This window comes from Pinus tabuliformis, chromosome 2_1 (assembly GCF_031772625.1).
Source record: "Pinus tabuliformis cultivar Carrire ecotype Pingquan chromosome 2_1, CPIR1, whole genome shotgun sequence".
NCBI lineage: Eukaryota > Viridiplantae > Streptophyta > Pinopsida > Pinales > Pinaceae > Pinus > Pinus tabuliformis.
This window is the reverse complement of record NC_142299.1, coordinates 370,433,058-370,450,621: the sequence shown is the minus strand read 5'-3', so window position 1 is coordinate 370,450,621 and position 17,564 is coordinate 370,433,058. Positions and strand designations below refer to the sequence as shown.

Below are 17,564 nucleotides of genomic sequence, written 5' to 3'. Positions count from 1 at the left end.
AGTATAGTACAGTGATATTAAATGCTACAATGAGATGCAGTACAGTGATGGGTACAGTCATGATTAGTGAAGCATAATGAGGTCCAGCATAGTGATGATGGGTGCAGCACGATGCAACACAATGAGGTGCAGCACAATGATAGGTGATGGAGTCATCTTGGAGAATCAGTTTAAGTAGCATGTCTTCAACTGAGTTCAACTACCTCATGTATCATCTTCTTAGAGATGATCTATGCTATTATAAGTCAAAGTGTTGACTTCTGTTGTAAATGTACTCTCTCTCTCTCTCTCTTGAACTATTGAAGAACATATAAGAAGAATTGATCAAGGGTTTCCCCACATTGGGGTTTGTCCCTGGCTAGCGCCACATCTTGTGTCCTCTTGTCTTGGCTTGTCTTCTGCAATCTATGTTTATGTTCTATCTGCAATTTACTTTAATGCTGATGTGATTGCTAATCTAGAAAAGATATTGAGCTAACTGTAAAATTGAAATAAATTGCTCTAAGCATAGAACATACCTAAAATTAACAATGTGGTAGGATGAAAGATCCTAAAGGAAACATGATGTGAAGAAGGTAGCAAGGTATGAAGGAAAGGCTAGATATGGACTAATGGATCACTTTCCAATGAAAGAAAGGATGACATGACTGACATGATTCATGAATGAAATTGATGGATGGTCGATGCCCTATGAAGAAATCCCAAAAGGATGAAGACTCTTGAATAAAGAAAAAGAAGTTCATGACATCGAAAGGAGGAGCTCTTCAAATAGCTGGTTGTCCCATGATCTCCACCTAAAGAGTTGTTGGAAGCAAGTCCCTAGTCAAGAGGGAGCTTGGGTACATTCTTTTTATAGGAATGGGTACATTCCTTCACTAGAATGGGCATATCCTCCCTAATTGAGAGGGAGAGATAGACACATCATTCTTGTCTTCTCCTGGGAAGATAGAGTGGAGGATTGGGTAAGCATCTGGCATCCAATACTCTTTGAGAATGTGATAGGGCATTCAAGATAAGAGTAGTCGTAGAGGACCGATATTCTTTGAGGACTTGGAATCCAAGGTAAGAATAGTCCCAGTGGAACATACTCTAAGAGAACCCGAGTGGGGTATGTTCCAAGAGAGACAATGGTGAGGGCGTCTATAAACCATTGGTCTCGCCAGCATTGTGCTCTAATCTTGTGGAGAGATAGAGCGGTTAGCCAAGGCCTTGCTATGTGACAATGCTGGATGATATGATGCTATACAGATGGGTTACCAATCCGACTCTTCTTATGGGAATCCTTCATATTAAGAATGTCCAAGTACCTTGTATGGATTATGAATACCTCCCTAGTTAAGAGGGAGTGTTGAAAGATGTAACTAGGTTCGGTCTGCATAATGGCATATGTAATTGTGATTTTATGTATTTAATGGAAAGAGAAAAATAAATTTATTATTTGTGCTCTTGAGGCATGGGTTTCATGCTAAAGGGAAATTTATTTTTAGGTCAAGCACCCATGAATGCTTCTAGGTTTGTCATAAAGTCAATGGAGTCATTATCATGTATTGAAGACCCATTTGGGCATGTTACATATTGTAAAGAAAAAATTATTGAGTCAAAAGACCCTCCAAGACCTCGTCATGGCACGAAGATCAAGTCGACCTACATGAAGGGGCAAATCGGCCTCAATATAGTAATTTGTAACTCTCACAAGCCTATAAATAAGAAGGAATTCGACCTCATTTGCACACTCACTCAAGCAAGTTCGATCTCCTCAAGATAGAAGTTGGAAAAGGACAAAGAAGAAGAAGAAGATCAAGATCAAAGTTTTGGGCCCCTCTCTCTCTCTCTTTTGTTAGGGTTTCTACAGTTACCGGGCAAGACAAAATTCTGACGCTGCATCGAAGTTGTGAAGCTGCAAGGTCGAAGTTGTGAAGCTGCATCGAGGTTGTGAAGCTGCATTGAACTTGTGAATTTGCAAGGTCGAAGCTATGAAGTTGCTTCTAGGTCGATGTTGTGAAGTTGCTTCTAGGTCGAAGTTGTGAAGCTGCTAGGTCGAAGTTGTGAAGCTGCAAGGTCGAAGCTATGAAGCTATTTCTAGGTCGAAGTTGTGAAGATGCTTCTAGGTCGAAATTGTGAAGCTACTAGGTCAAAGCTACTGAAGCTACATCAAGGTCGAAGTTGCAGAAATTATTACTAGGGTCAAAGTTGTTGGAAGGTCGAAGTTTGTTGCTGGAAGTTGTTCAAGAAGGAAAAAGTTGACTTGGTCTTGGAGGGTCTTGGTCAAGGGTTATAGGTCTTGGAATTCGTCAATTGAAGTTCTATAAGAAGAGAAGAATTCTGATGGGTTTTCCTCTCAGTTGGAGAGGTTTTGGCCCTGGCTGATCGCCTACATCTTGTGTCCTATTGTCTCACTGTTCTTTATGATTTGGTAGTTGTTTGATGATAGAGAACACTAATAATAATAAAGGAAAGAAGAAGTTAATCAAGTAAAGTAAAAATACATCACAAGCAGTTATCAAAGTAAGAGAAATCACCTAATCTAACTGCCCTAGATTTCTCAACAAATTATAATGAAGATTCGTTTCAAAATCTGTTTTTCTCTATATTCCAAGGTTTCCCTCTATAAAATCTTGTGTTCTTGTATGTTTATGACTTGTTATTGTTATTGACTTTATTGTGTTATCGTTTCTTTATAATTCTACACCAAACATGCTTAATGATAATGAATGAGCAATGTTATTAGACACTGTAGCTGAATCAGTGTTATTTTAACTAAAAGAATTGCTTATAATGGTGTAAGTGTTTCTCTTAGTGGTTATGATCATGTCCAATATGCTGGCTGCTAAGTGTACAACAAGATATTAACTATTATGATTCCATGTGATTGAATCTCCTATAGAAAAATCATTCCATCGTATAAATCTATTTTATAATTCTCAATCCTCTATTGCCTCTCTCCCTCGTTGTTATTGTGCCCGCACTTGTGGCCACACACATTCAAACAAAATCACTCTCATAACCTTTAAACAAGCATCAAGATTATCCTCCAAATAAAAATTAGATCATTAAAGATCAGAAAGGAAAGAACGTCATATTGTCATTCAAAAAAAACATTACAATGTGGGGATTTTGGGTGCCATATTGAAATGGGAAATATTTTATTCTGGCAACTCTAAGGCAAAATAGACCCATCAAAACCTTTCCAAATGGTATATCATCACCAATGCATCAATGGTTGACTGACAGCTTGACTTGTTCATGCTCATATTCATTTTTGATTAGTTGATGTATTTGTATAGTTTCCATGTCAAAGTATATGACTGTAAATATCGTATTATGATATGTTGTACTGTAGGCAATTTGCATACATACCAGTGTTTTTAAAACCGTCCTAACTAACCGGTTATCAGTCTAACCGGCTGGTCAGCAAGGCCACCGGTTGGAACCAGCTGAAAAACTTGGTCAGGAAGGCAATGTGGCAAAGTTTTGGCCCTAACCGGTCCTAACCGGCCGGTTTAGGACAGAACCAGCTGGTTACCTGCCATGCCAGCCTCCACCATTTGTATTGCTGGTTTGGCATGTGGTGTGAAGAAAGTTTGCTATGGAAACTAAAATTGTGTCACTCTATGGTTGAAATTTGCATTATGGTTACGTTACTCGGTAGCAGGGGATTCTTCATTACAAGTTTTTTTAAGGCATGTTGGACTGTACAAAACATAGACAGTGTACTGATTTCATGTCCGTTGTTCCACTATGGTATTGGCAACCTGTAGGGCACGTTGAATTCCAACCGATTGAGGATGGTAAGTTTGGAGAATTCACAATTTAAAGGCTGTAAGTGCACTGTGTCTGGTCCTGTTTCAACATCTCAGACAACCTGCAGATTTAACACTGTTTCCAGTAGTGAAGTATATCTCCAGGAATCATGTAACAAAATTCAAGTAGCAAATGTATCAACAGAAAGAACACTCCAGTACAATGTTTCTTTTCAGATTATAAATGAATTCTGGTTGAACCTGATTTCATGCCTAGATCATCCTTCGGCCAAGCAGCCAAAAGACTAGAAATAATCTCCAGTAAACATGTAACAGCAGTCAAGTAGCAAAATGTATCAGCAGAAAGAGCGCTCCAGCAGAATGTGTTCTCTAGTTTAGAAAGAATACTAGTTGAACCTGATTTCATGCCTGGATCATCCTTGGGCCTAGCAGCCAAAAGACTAGAAACAATGGTCGCAGTCACCTTTCAGCATGTAACAAAGAATACTTTGAGCCTGTCTAAGGGAACACCTCACCTCTTATTGCTCACACTTTGGTTACAGTAAAACTTAAAAGGTAAGCTCAATATTGAAGGAAAAGGAATAATCAACCCTTCTATAGATATTGTATGCTCAGTCTTGTTCCTGGCAGCAGAATTACAGAGGGTGCATGATTTTGGAACATTTTTGTGGTTATGGTTATATATATATTCCCAGCCTTCTTTCGTGTTTAAGGGCTGACCTAAGACAAGATGCGGGAATGTTTGAGAAGACATATAGGCTGAAGATTAAATTGATTTAAAATAGAGTTTTAAATCTGAGCCGACCTGTCCATATAACCAGAAGCAATTTAACTTGAGACCATGAAGAGCTTGAAAGAAAAACATGTTGACCCACTTGTCCATATATAAAGGTGGATTTGAGGTTTAGTTTACATGATGTGTACAAATTTGTAAGGCATAGATGGCATTTGTATTATTGGTTTGTTTGTGGAGATCCTATCTCTGACATGGATATTGAGAGTTTAATAGAGAAATGTCTAATTGGCATACTCAATTACTCCAATTCCAATTAGCGTCAAAGACCATCTCATGAAGCACAGAGAAAGCATTGTAGGGTCTATCTTTGATGATCTCAGAAAGCCAAACATGGTGGAGGCAAGTGAACCATTTTTCATTATTAATGAACAACCATATCTTTTCATCATGGTGATTCAGTGCAAGATAAAGGGTTTTTTTATGGCAATAAAATTGCAAACCAAACAAATTGTTTATTTGAGTCATTGCTTATGTATTTTACTATTTTGTCAATGATATGTATTGCACTCGGTGCCATTTTGATATATTCACCTTTACATGGTATATAAATGAGCAAACTTTGCATATTTTGTCTCTATTGGCTTGGAATCATGGTTTTAAATCTTAAAAATAGTTTTGTTTCATTAAAAATTAATTATTTAATGTATTTTTCTAAAACCAATTCGTTTAGACCTAACCAGTCCCCGTCCGACCGGTTCTAGTCGATAATCCGGTTCATTAGGTGGATCAGTCCGGTCACCGGTTCCGGTTTTAGAAACATTGATACATACATAGTATTGCATAGAAAAGGCCCAAAGGCAATTGGTAAATCTAGAGTGAATCGCTCATCACTCTGCAATGATGCTCTCCCTAATCAATTTTGGACAGTAACCAAAATTTTCTCAACCTCCTTTCAACTCTCCACAACTATAGCATGGAGAGTCTCATGTGCCTAGTTGGTGACATAATTGTCGATCACAAATTTCACCATTAATCAAGATTCAAGACCCTCAAGTATGCCCAAATTACAAACCAAACTTGATGGTTTTCCCTATATTTCATCACCACATCCCAACTCCTTAATGCATCCATGCCCTTAATTGATAATGAGGAAGCAAAACCACCATATTCCCTATCTAATTCTTCACTACCATCGACAGCAAAATTGAGTAATCCCATGTCACTTTCAAGCAAAGCAACAAAGGTGTTTGACTATAGATTTTCCATGGCAAACTTGGAAGCACATTGAGATAGAAATTTTATGCACGTGATCATAATGAATAACAACTTAAGAGACAGCTAGGAGACAAAATAGACAGCATACAAAGTGGAATTCCTATTAGTAAAAGCACAATATATAAATGCACATTGGAGGGTGCATATAGCCACTAAAGGGACAAGTTTAATATCCAATACAATAATGACAAACTCATTTTTTAATGACTCGTTTTGATATTCATGCATGAACTAACCACAATTCTTCAAGGCAAGAACGAACAAAGTATATGTCTTGTCTCATCTTAATCAAAATTACAAGGCCAAAAAATAACTGTTTTGAGATTTCAGTTAAATTGCTGACAGAGTCACATTACATGAGACAAAAAGCATTAAATTAGAAAACCTTATATAAGTCAAAACAAAAGTAACATCACTACAAAATATTGAGCTAATATGTGTATGTTTGAACATGAACACCTATAAATGTAATATGTTGTTCTATGTATATCCTTCATATATTCACTTCTTGCGTTGAATCTGTATCCATTCTTGAAATATATTCAGTGAAGATAAGCTTGAGTGCAAGGATAAGCTAAACCTTTCATAAAATTTTGACATTTGTGCAACCATCTCAAAAAAATCCAATCACCTGAAGTTGGTTACACAAACAGATGGGATGCCAGCATCTGCTGCTGCTCGACATGCCACAGGTACAACATCTGAGATCTGCGTTAAGAATTATATATGATCATGAAAACTATATTATAATTAAAGGTTAAAAAACAACACTGAAGGATATATATTAAAACGCTCTCACTGAATATACATTATTATTATTAAATGTTTATCATTTAACATTTCAAAAAAGGAATAGACAAATGAGCACAAAATCTATTAACCCCAATCATCTAGGGTTTTCTACATTAAAACACTGGCCAAAAAGAAATAGCAGTGCCAGTCATCATTTCAATGAAGTAACCAATGAGAGTAACAAAGCCAAGAATGAGAAGACATGCAATAATTAATCTCACCAATAAAAATATTTTGAGTACTGACAAACATATACAGTAAAGACAGGAGGTGTGCATATACACACCACCAAATTGGCCTTGATTGATTTCAGCCAGTCTACTTCAGTAGCCAGTATCGAGGCACAAGGTACAACTGCTGTCTGGGAATACTGTCAAAAATCCAAAACAAGTTAGACATAAAAATAGTGAATAAAGAGTCCACCAAGCATCTCTGCATTATAGAGCATTCACACAATATCTAATTCAGAAAAGCACAAGTATGTCCTAAAGTAAGGTGTCTGGTTGGTGTGCTTCTCCAAATGATTCTTACATATGACACCCAAATGTCTCTCTGTAATTGTATATTGCATCATACAAGCACTGAATTAACACTTAGTGCTGACTCCTAATGCATACAAGCTTCCATGAACCCCTCTTATAAAATCTCTAACCAAATCAAACAAAAGGCAGTGAAACCATATTTTCCTACAGCAATATTTTTCACACTCAGCTCGAATCCTCAGATGAAGGGTATTTAGTTCAGAGTCCATGGATAGTGCAGCCAAATCCAAGTAAATAATTTTCGCACTCAACTCAAATCCTCAGTTAAAGCGTGATTAGTTCATAACCACAGATGATGTTACCAAATCCAAATTGGATGACATCAGCAGGTCTGCAGGATTAGGTTTGCAAGATTCACCAGGCAAAGAAACCTAAATATATGAAATCTCAAAAGAAACTTCATATATTAAAGAGATAAACTACAAACTGGATGCACTAAAGAGTATTTTTCACTATCCGCTCTCTAGTTTTCATATATTCACTTTTATTAAAATCAATCATAAGTTTAAAAATTAATAATGCTCCAGCAAACATATTAATATAATAGTGGTATTATCAGAGAATTTAATATAACAGAGGGTCCACCAAATATATCATTATGTGTCTGCGTGCTTGTTGCCAACCCAGTGTATCTCTACCTTGCATAATATTAATTCTTGTTATTTCTAAAAACATATAAAAAACTGCAAGCTTAGGATAATAGCTGTTATTCACAACATGCCCTCGAAGGACATAAGCAAATAATAGCACCTTCTCTAAGGACGCAAGCTGATCAACAGTCAAAGCATCTGCTTGCACAGCTCCACAATCAAGCAAAACCTGCAACTCACAACATCTTCAATTAGTAGGCTGTTTAAACTTTCTACCTGAGCAAAGTATGAAAGGAAAGTGATAAATTTGACAAACTTGAAAAAAGGTCAGAATTTTAGCCAAGATACAATCCAAAATTCAAATGGTGGCATCGTTAAAGATTATCTTAACTTCTTAAATTCTGTGGATCCACACTCGACAGTTATGCTAAGCTGCATAAAATTTATAGATATGGTAAAATAAGAAATAAGCTCACATGAAAATCCTCAGATTCATCTAGTTTGTTATATTGGAATTTGCCTAACATTTATAGCATGGACCATAAGGATGGGCAATGGATAGTAATGTATAATTTACAACCTAGGTTGCACGAAACAGGGAAACGGGTACAAGTTTCCGAAACGGGAACCGATACGAAACGCGACCTTCCCAAATTTTGGAAACGGGGAAACGCGAATATATATATATATATATTAGAACATTTAAGAAATATGTGCAATCATAAAGCATATATGATACATTCTAATTTATTACATTATGATAAAATTGTCAATTGTCAATGCATAAACTATAAGTCTCTAAATTTACGTCACATTTACTCATGAATGATCACATAATGAAAATAGAAATATCCAAAATCAGCCACGAGAAATTTCTAATTTCTTGTCTCGTGCTTGATTGGGAGTCTCCTCCTACATAGTCGAACGACCTTAGTTCTCTTGATTAAATACAAGTTTCATACCCTAGTACCCTACATGCTCTTCATTATTGGGAGTCTCCCCTGCATAGAGGGCTTGGTTCTCTTGATTAAATACAAGTTCCCTACCCTAGTACATGATAAAATCCAATGGAAACATTGCAATCCCCCCAATCCTGAAATCCTAAAAAACAGATAAGTCTGCTGGATTTTGAGTGAGATCTAAAATTCTACTTTCTCCATATGAAATCCAATGAGGGCGAAACCACTCTCAAACATCCTGAATCATTTCATGGTAATGTTAAAAATTTAAGTAAAAGTGATATTCTCCTTTATTTTAATGAAAATAAAGGAGAATATCACTTTTACTTTAAGAATTTAACATTACCATGAATTGCATATCAACACTAGGGCAAAAGTTCACTTTTATAACTTTAGACAGGCATCTAGAAGCAACTAGAAGTCACTAGGATAACGTAAAAAAAATTAGAAAACAAATTAAAAAAATAAAAAATAAAACATAAAAACACAAGTAAAAAGCTGAAGCGTGAGTCGTATGGCCTTGAAACGCATTTCAGGCCGTACTGGCCACATTTCAGTTTCGTAAAACGTGGCAGTACGGCCTGAAATGCGTTTCAGGGCCGTACGCATTTCAAGCCGTACTGGCCACGTTTCAGTTTTTTGAAATGTGGCAGTACGACCTGAAATGCGTTTTAGGGCCGTACCACACGCGTTTCAGCATTTCGTACTCGTTTCCATACGGAAACGCCCCCTTGCCCTACATTTCCTGCAACATAGTTTATAACCATATGATCAGAAGAAACTTTCACCAAAGGAGAACAATATGTCTAATGTAAGAAGACAAAATATTTTTCAGGCATCCATAGAACACTCTATCTCTTAAATTTGTTATGAGAACAGGAATAAGCACCCAAATAATAGAATAAATAAATCTAAAAAAACTCTAAAAATAACATATTTTGTCCATTGAGGTTCATAGTTTGTTAAGTATTTACAGAATCAAAGGATTTTATATGGTTATTCAAAAAATAAATAGTTTTACAACAACTGCAACCAACAAAAATACATTCAGCTTTTGAGCCAGTAGAAATAAAATATACCATAACAATCATGCAACTTTTCTCAGCCTTCACTTTACTAAGCCCATAATGGAGCATATGTAACAGGGACAGGCTGGAATTCTTGTAGCTGTCGATCATGGCTGACCTGCAGCTTTTAATATTAAGGGGGTTTATGCTAAGTTACCAAGATTCAGATTTGATTTATCAGATTTTTGAAAAGCTAAGATCCCTATGCAGGAAAATGGCAAGTACAAACAATATAGATATATTTTTATATTTTTTAAAAATAAAAATAAAATTTTACATAAAAATATAACTATATTTTTTATTTAAACAGTGGGAAAACCTATCATAACTCAATTGTCAAACCAGCAGTGAGGACAACCATCACTGGTCACTATCTGTGAATTCAGGCTGACTCATCCCCGTTATTCAAGAAAAACAGCACCACCTGGAATTATTCGTTGGTGGTCCATAAGGGGGCAGGTTTCACTCCTGCCAGATGCCTCTGGGTCTTGGGTCATTGATCTATTTCCTTACGTCCAAGGAAGATGAGTTCTTAGCCAAGGAGAAACAATTTACATTCATATAACCATATATGAATGTTTGGTAATTTATATAAAGAGTAATTAATCTAATACATTAATTATTTATCAAATTTATATCTATCTATATATATATATATATATATATATATATATATATATATAATATATATATATACATAATATATATATATATATAACTTAAAAATTACATATGTACATTGAAAGTTAACTATTATACAAGATATATTAAATAATATTGGTTATATAACTTTACTTTGTAATGTTATATAAGTTAAGTTGTATAACTATTTTGGAGGAGACATCACTTCAGGTGCCATACCAGGAGCGTTTCCATACAAAAATGTGGAAATGCATGTTGTACAACCTTGAAACATGTTTCTGGCCATACAAATGCATCCCACGTGTGGGAAATGTGTATTATATGGTCAAAAATGTGTTTTTGAGCTGTACCAACATTCGTACAATGTGTTTCCAACACTAAATGTACCTATTTTGATTTGGTTTGACTCAGTTTTTTACTATGCTGGAACAAAAATGCAATAAATGGTAATGTTTAAAAGTTGACATTTGAATTTCCCTTATATTTTATTTTTATCCTTTAAAGTTGGCATTTCCTTTATCTTTCATTTTTATCTTTTTACTTAATTTTTTAACATTACCATTACTTGTTTTAGGATGTCTAAGAGTGGTTCCAACCTCATTGGACTTCATATGGAACAAGCAAAATTTCATATCCGATTCAAAATTTGGCAAAATTCCCAATTTCCAAGATTTCAGGACTAATAGGATTGCAACATTTTCCTTGAATTCAATCACATATCAGGGTTTGGGATGGACATTTAATCAAAATGGGGATTGGCATTTAATCAAAATGCACCAAGACCTTTGTGTACCCTAATGTTGGTAGTATCGATTGTTGAACTCCTTTTCCATGGCCTTAGCAAAAATATACCCTTTAATCAAAGCAAATTCATTGATTAGGCATGTTAAGCTTTGTTACCCATATTATGTATGAACATATTATTCAGCATTTTGCTATCAGTTTGTTAGTTATTTACAATGATCCAAGTCATTTATGGGAATTTCCTACAGACATATTATGGAACCACACACCTTTCCTGGCATTATGCTTATGGTTAACCAAGGAATCTTAGGATTTCCTAATAACTATTGCTCAACAGTAGGTGGTGTGGTGTCTCCGAGAAAGGTGTCATGTGTAAAGCAATCAATTCATGTCCCTGGAGATAACTTTGATGGCACAATTCAGTACATTCATCATTGTGGTGGTGACACGGTAGTGTTTTTAGTTAGGAGCATATATGTCACATAGCCGCCTTTTATTATTGTTGAGAATTCAATAGGGCAATGAATATGTTAATTCTCTTAAGTTGATAATTATTTGTGTTACCTTTTACTTATTAGCTTTGTTCGTTATTATTCCAATGTGCAATACATCAAACAGCTACTAAAACAGTAAGAATAGTTACAATATATAGGCTGCAAGCCAGGGCCAAAACCACTCGTCTCGAGGGGAAAACCCATAAATCTCTTCTTTTCGCTTGCCTTGACTTGAGTCCTAGGGCTACTAAGATGCCCTAAGAGACCTTCGCTTACTTTCCCTTCTCTTCTGCTTCCAAAATCGAACCACTAGAGATCCCACCGCAGAAACCCTAACTCCGATCTTCCCAGAAGAATAGATAAGGCCCAAAAACTTCGACTTCCTCTTCTTCGCACTTCCTTCTTGACTTCTTCTTCTGCTTCTTCACATAAGAGATGAGTGAGTGAGTGATCCAAATGGAGGACGAGTTCTTCTTATATATAGGCTTCTTCAAGGGTGGACGTGGCTCTTCATGTAGGCCGACTTGACAACTCATTAGGCCGACTTGATCTTGGAGGTATTTTGACACTTTAAAGACAAAATAAATTTTCCTTTACAATTTACAATGTGCCCATAGGGTCTTCGATACATGACAATGACTCTTATACCTAGGACAAACCCTAGAAGCACTCAATGGGTGCTTGACCTATAAAATAAAAGAATTTGAGCATGAAACCCGTGCTCCAATAATAATAATAATTTCTTTTCCATTTTATATTTACAAGAATACATTTCATACTTATGAAGCCCGAACCTAGTTACAAACTTTTCAACACTCCCTCTTCACTAGGGAGGTACTCATAAGAGGTACATGATCATTCTCAATCCGAAGAGATCTCATAAGAAGAGTCGAATTGGCAACCCATTTGTCTAGCATCATATTAACTAGCATTGTCACATAGAAAGGCCTTGACTAACAACTCTATCTCTCCACAAGATCAAAGCAAAATGTTGGCGAAACCAATGATATATATACACCATCATCATTACCTCCCACGGTACATACCCCACCCGGGTGTTCAGAGAGTATGACCTCCCATTGGACTATTCTTATCTTGGGTAGCTAATCCTCAAAGAATATCGGTCCATGACTACTCTTGTCTTGAATTCCCTACCACATTCTCAAAGAGTATCGAAGGTCAGATGGTTACCCAATCCTCCATTCTTTCTTCCTAAGTGAAGACAAGAATGTAGTGTCTATCTCTCCCTCTCAATTAGGGATGACAAAACCACCAAACCAAGCTTATCCTTTAAGTATACAAGATTCTTGTTCGGAAGTGATTTCGCCAATATGTTAGCTACCTGTTCATCAGTGGAGATATACCGTAGCTGCAACACACCATTTTGTACTAGCTCTCGAATATAGTGATACTTGTTGTTGATATGCTTTGTCTTTCCATGAAACATTGGATCCTCAGACAAACGAATGCAACTGGTGTTATCACAAAGTATCACTATAGGGTTCATCAGTCCTTCAAACAAGTCGGATAGCAGCTTCCTTAACCATACTGCTTCCCTGCTTACTTCACATGTTGCAACATATTCAGCCTCAACACTACTCAAAGCAATGGTGTCTTGCTTTTTGCTCATCCATGAGACCATGGAGGATCCTAAACTGAAACATCCTCCCATAGTGCTTCTACCCTGTTCACTGCCTCCCCAATCGGAATCTGTATACCCAATCAATTGGACATCATTCCTTCTATCATATTTCAAACAATAGTTGATGGTTCCTCGCAGATATCTCAGAATATGCTTTGCTACTATCCAATGATCATGCTTCGGCTCCACTTGGAATTGACTGAGTACATTTATTGCAAAACATATGTTTGGTCGAGTATTCACCAAGTACATCAATGAGCCAACAAGTTGTCTATACTTGGAAGGATCCATAGGGCTTGATTCAGAACTCCTTAGTCTCTTCAAGTTTGTGATCATCGGAGTGGTCATAGGTTTACAATCCATCATGTCGAACTTCTTTAGAATCTCGATCACATACTTTCCTTGACCCAAATAGATTTCATTTGGTCCTTGCCAGACTTCTAGTCCCAAATAGTAATGCATCAACCCAAGATCCTTCATGTCAAATTTTGCTGCTGTGAAAATTCCTAATCCTTAAGGAACCCCTACTGCAACAAATCCGAATCTACTTCACCTACTTGATTTTAATATTCATTCATCAATTTATTCTCTGAATACTGAAGCAAATTACTTCGGCAGCCTACACTAGTTAAAATTTGATTACATGAAACAAGAAAACTGAGCAAAGAACAAGATACATAGGACACAGTTATTTTTGGACAAAATAGTCCCTAGAAAAACCCAATGTGGGAAAACCGGTGCAGCAGCTCTGAGGGTTTATTATTATGCAAGAGAAAATTTTGAATACAAATCTAGGATGCTCAACTAGCAATCCTTTACAGAGAAAATACTGGACAAAAGACTGGTGAAATGATCTCACCCTGTCACTAGAGAATTAGTGATTGATCCTCAGCTCTGGGAGGCTCTGCGTCACCTTCTGATGGCCTCTGCATCAAACTGCGTCACCCTGGGCAGCTTTTGCATCACCCCTCTTAGGTATTACACTGCCTCTCTACTCTAGATCTTCTATTGGCTAAGAAATCGACTTTCTTGCCTTCAGTGTCACACCCTGGCTTCCGGCACTTGAAATTCGAATTCCCTCTGCAAACACTCAACTTCCCCTCACTGACTACAATGCCTCTACGTAGGCCAGTGTCAGCCCTCCTCTAGACGTCTTTATGTCCTCTCTCTGCCTTGTATTCTCCGGAAATTCCTTCTCCTAGATTCTCACTGCCCCTCTACTACAATATCTCCCCAATCGATTTTCCTCCTGAGAACTTCTCACCTCAAAAAATCAATTTCCTCAATCTCTATGTGTGTTTCTAAATGAACCCCAAACCTCCTTCTTATACTTTTTCTGTTGAGACTTCAACGACCGAGATTAAGTCTCTAATCAACGGCTAAGATTAAAACATGACTTGATCCGCCTTCTAGATCATTCTCACCCATATTGTGATTAGACCGACTAGAAGGCCGACATGTTAACTGTTTGTAGGCCAACTTGTTGTGCAGACTTCGAATGGTTTCTATGGTGGTTTTGCATGCTTGAAGGAGCTTCTTTGATGATGCCTTTGCATAGGAGGAGACTTGACTTTGCTTGGAGGTATTCTCTTGACTTTAATACATAATCATACATGGTGTAACATGACCTTTAAGGTCTTCAACCTTTTTCTTTTGACTATTTGACTTACCTATAGCACTTTAACTAGTGCTAGACCTATTTCAATGAGCAAGAAACTCATTGACATATATTATAAAAATAATATTTCTTTTCTTGAATAAGTATATTTATGAAGACCGAACCAAGTTACATTTCCTTCAACAACTCCAACTCAAGGACATGTGCTCACTGTAGAGCCCATGTTAGAAACCCTTTCATTTTTTAATTGGATTGGATTTAAGTAGAAAATTGAAAAAAAAAAAAATATATATATATATATATATATAAAGGTAAAAAATTTGAAAACATCCAACAATTGCCAAAATCCATTGAGAAACAACCTCAATGGTTTCTCGTGCCATTTATGGCTATCTAAAAAAATCCTAAAAACATCTTGCAATGTCTAATGCATTTCGACAATAAAAACACTTTCTAACCTAAATGAAAATAGTGTTTGGGATTTACGTGTTATACTCAATTACGCATCTCATTAAGTGTAGATTATACTAAAGGTGACAATCAATGGATCAATCACAAGTCTATACAAGAAAAACAAGGATGAGTAGGATTGTAAAGGGTGGTAAAACTACTTAAGTAAAATGTGCTTATATCTTGAGAGAGGATTGAGTTTCTATATGCCTTCAACCATTTATCCAACCCTCATTGCAAACCTAGTTACAAAAGAATTCCATGATTGTCATTTCTAAATTCTTACCCAACTATTTAGTTTCCCATGATCCCAAAATCCATAACATTACCCACCAACCACTCATTTTAGGCCCACTTTTGCCAATAGATGAGATCTTTTCACACTCACAATGGTCTTAGCAACCTCAGATAAACTACACATAAAAGCAAAGAATCAAGAAGGTCTAATATCCAAAGTATTTTCACTCAAGGCATAGAACCTCTTTGCCTCAATTATCACCAAAATATCTAATCAAGTTGTCTACTCTTCCCACCACCATTGACCATGTATATCATCTATCTTATTCAAAAGCAAAACAATGCATTAGACTAGAGTAACTATAGAACCATCTTGATAAAATAGAACCGTCTTGATGAAATCTAGAGACACATTGGTGAAGCTTTAGTGCATTATGCTTTTATGTCAATCTACTAGCTTGCAAGCTATTTACTTAGGCAACAAAAAGACTTAATAAATGAAGGCTACTCAATTCAAATCACAAATGAACAGAACTCAATGATAAAATTCAAGAAAAACAAAATATTGAAGATTGAACTAAAGTAGAAAGAAACTCTACTCATTCACAATGCAAACATACTACACCTACATAAACCTTAGTAAGAAATTACCTAGGATGGTATTTTGAATTCAAATGCATTAGGCCCATGGATGACTATGTCCATGCTAGGCACAAGAACATCAATCTTGTAAAATGATAACTACTTGGTTTATTTGGGTATCTTATTCATAATGGTAGTGTTACCACCTGAAAATTGCAAAATCCAATTTGCATCTTCAAAGACATTCTTTCAACAGCATTGCATCAGCATAGGTGGCTTGGTTTGTCTTTTCTTTTCTTTGACATGTTTGGAGGATGTTCATGTCCTTTAAGGCATGTTTGATTGTCAAGTTTCAAAATTTGGAGACAAGTTGCTCATGTGGCAAAGATTCACCTTTGTGAGCCCTTATCTACATATTTTCATGCATACTTGTTCATGTAGGGTTCATCTCACGTATACTGAGGCAAAGTTGCATATTTGTATGCATGGCTACCTTATCTTGGGGATGATGGAGACTATGGAGAGTTCCCATCTGGACACATCTCTATTCTCCGCCTTGGTGTTCTCACATTTAGTCACAGTTCATGCTTGGGAGGAGCACCCAACATCTATGGGCTGATTTGGAGGATTTCATGGCATGTATTAATGGCATCTAAACCTTGTTGACATGGTCAACAAAAATGTTACAACATCCTTATAGATAGTGACGTGTTGCAGCTAGCACAATCTTAAAGAGTAGAGGACACCCTTGATATAAGGATACACACCCTCTAGAGTTCATTCTTTAAGGTTAGCATACACATGCTAAGGGAGTGTCTTAGCTAGGATGAACATGTGGCATCAATGACTAGTTCAAGGAAGGTATGAAGGCACGTTAAGAGGTGCATTTCACCTAGAAGAGGCATCCAAGGTGCTTTGATAAGGTCAAAGCAGCTAAAAGAGGACACCCTTCATTTAGAATGGGCATGTGGCGTATATTGGAGAAAGAGTTCCACTTTAAGTGAGCATCCATCTTACAGTAGGTCAAAAAATATTGCTAAACCAGATTTTAGTTAACGATAATCACTCCAAGAAGAAGCCTTTTCATTCTAAAGAGGACAAATGGCAGCTAAAACCATAACAACAAATGTCAAAGGTTAATCTAGAAAGAAGCACACCTTGTTAGGTAATATAAAAAGATTTATGACATGATCAAGGTTATGTATACAAATAAAGAGCAGTCCACTAAAGGGAAGTCTCTAGAAGTCAAAAAGTAATATTTTATGCATAAAAGAACATTATTCAAGGAAGATGTCAGCCTAGAAGGTCTTAGAGGAACCATAATCAAAGAAAGAAGGCATCCTCAAAATATTGTGGACAAGTGGCATTTCCAAACCATTCTCATAATATTTTATTAATATTGCTTGGAAAGAAGAAGGATCTAAGACTCTAGA

At 36.4% G+C, this 17,564-nt stretch overlaps 1 pseudogene across 1 annotated transcript in view; it reads right to left on the bottom strand.

Annotated features, from left to right (window-relative positions):
* LOC149200411 (L-arabinokinase-like) overlaps positions 1 to 17,564 on the bottom strand; it is a 448,322-nt pseudogene that overhangs the window by 370,481 nt on the left and 60,277 nt on the right. Inside the window, exons 3-5 of the transcript XR_016253365.1 lie at positions 7,857 to 7,925; positions 6,851 to 6,934; positions 6,404 to 6,480 (exon numbers count right to left, since the gene is read on the bottom strand). The product of XR_016253365.1 is annotated as an L-arabinokinase-like (transcript). The remainder of the gene's footprint in view (positions 1 to 6,403; positions 6,481 to 6,850; positions 6,935 to 7,856; positions 7,926 to 17,564) is intronic.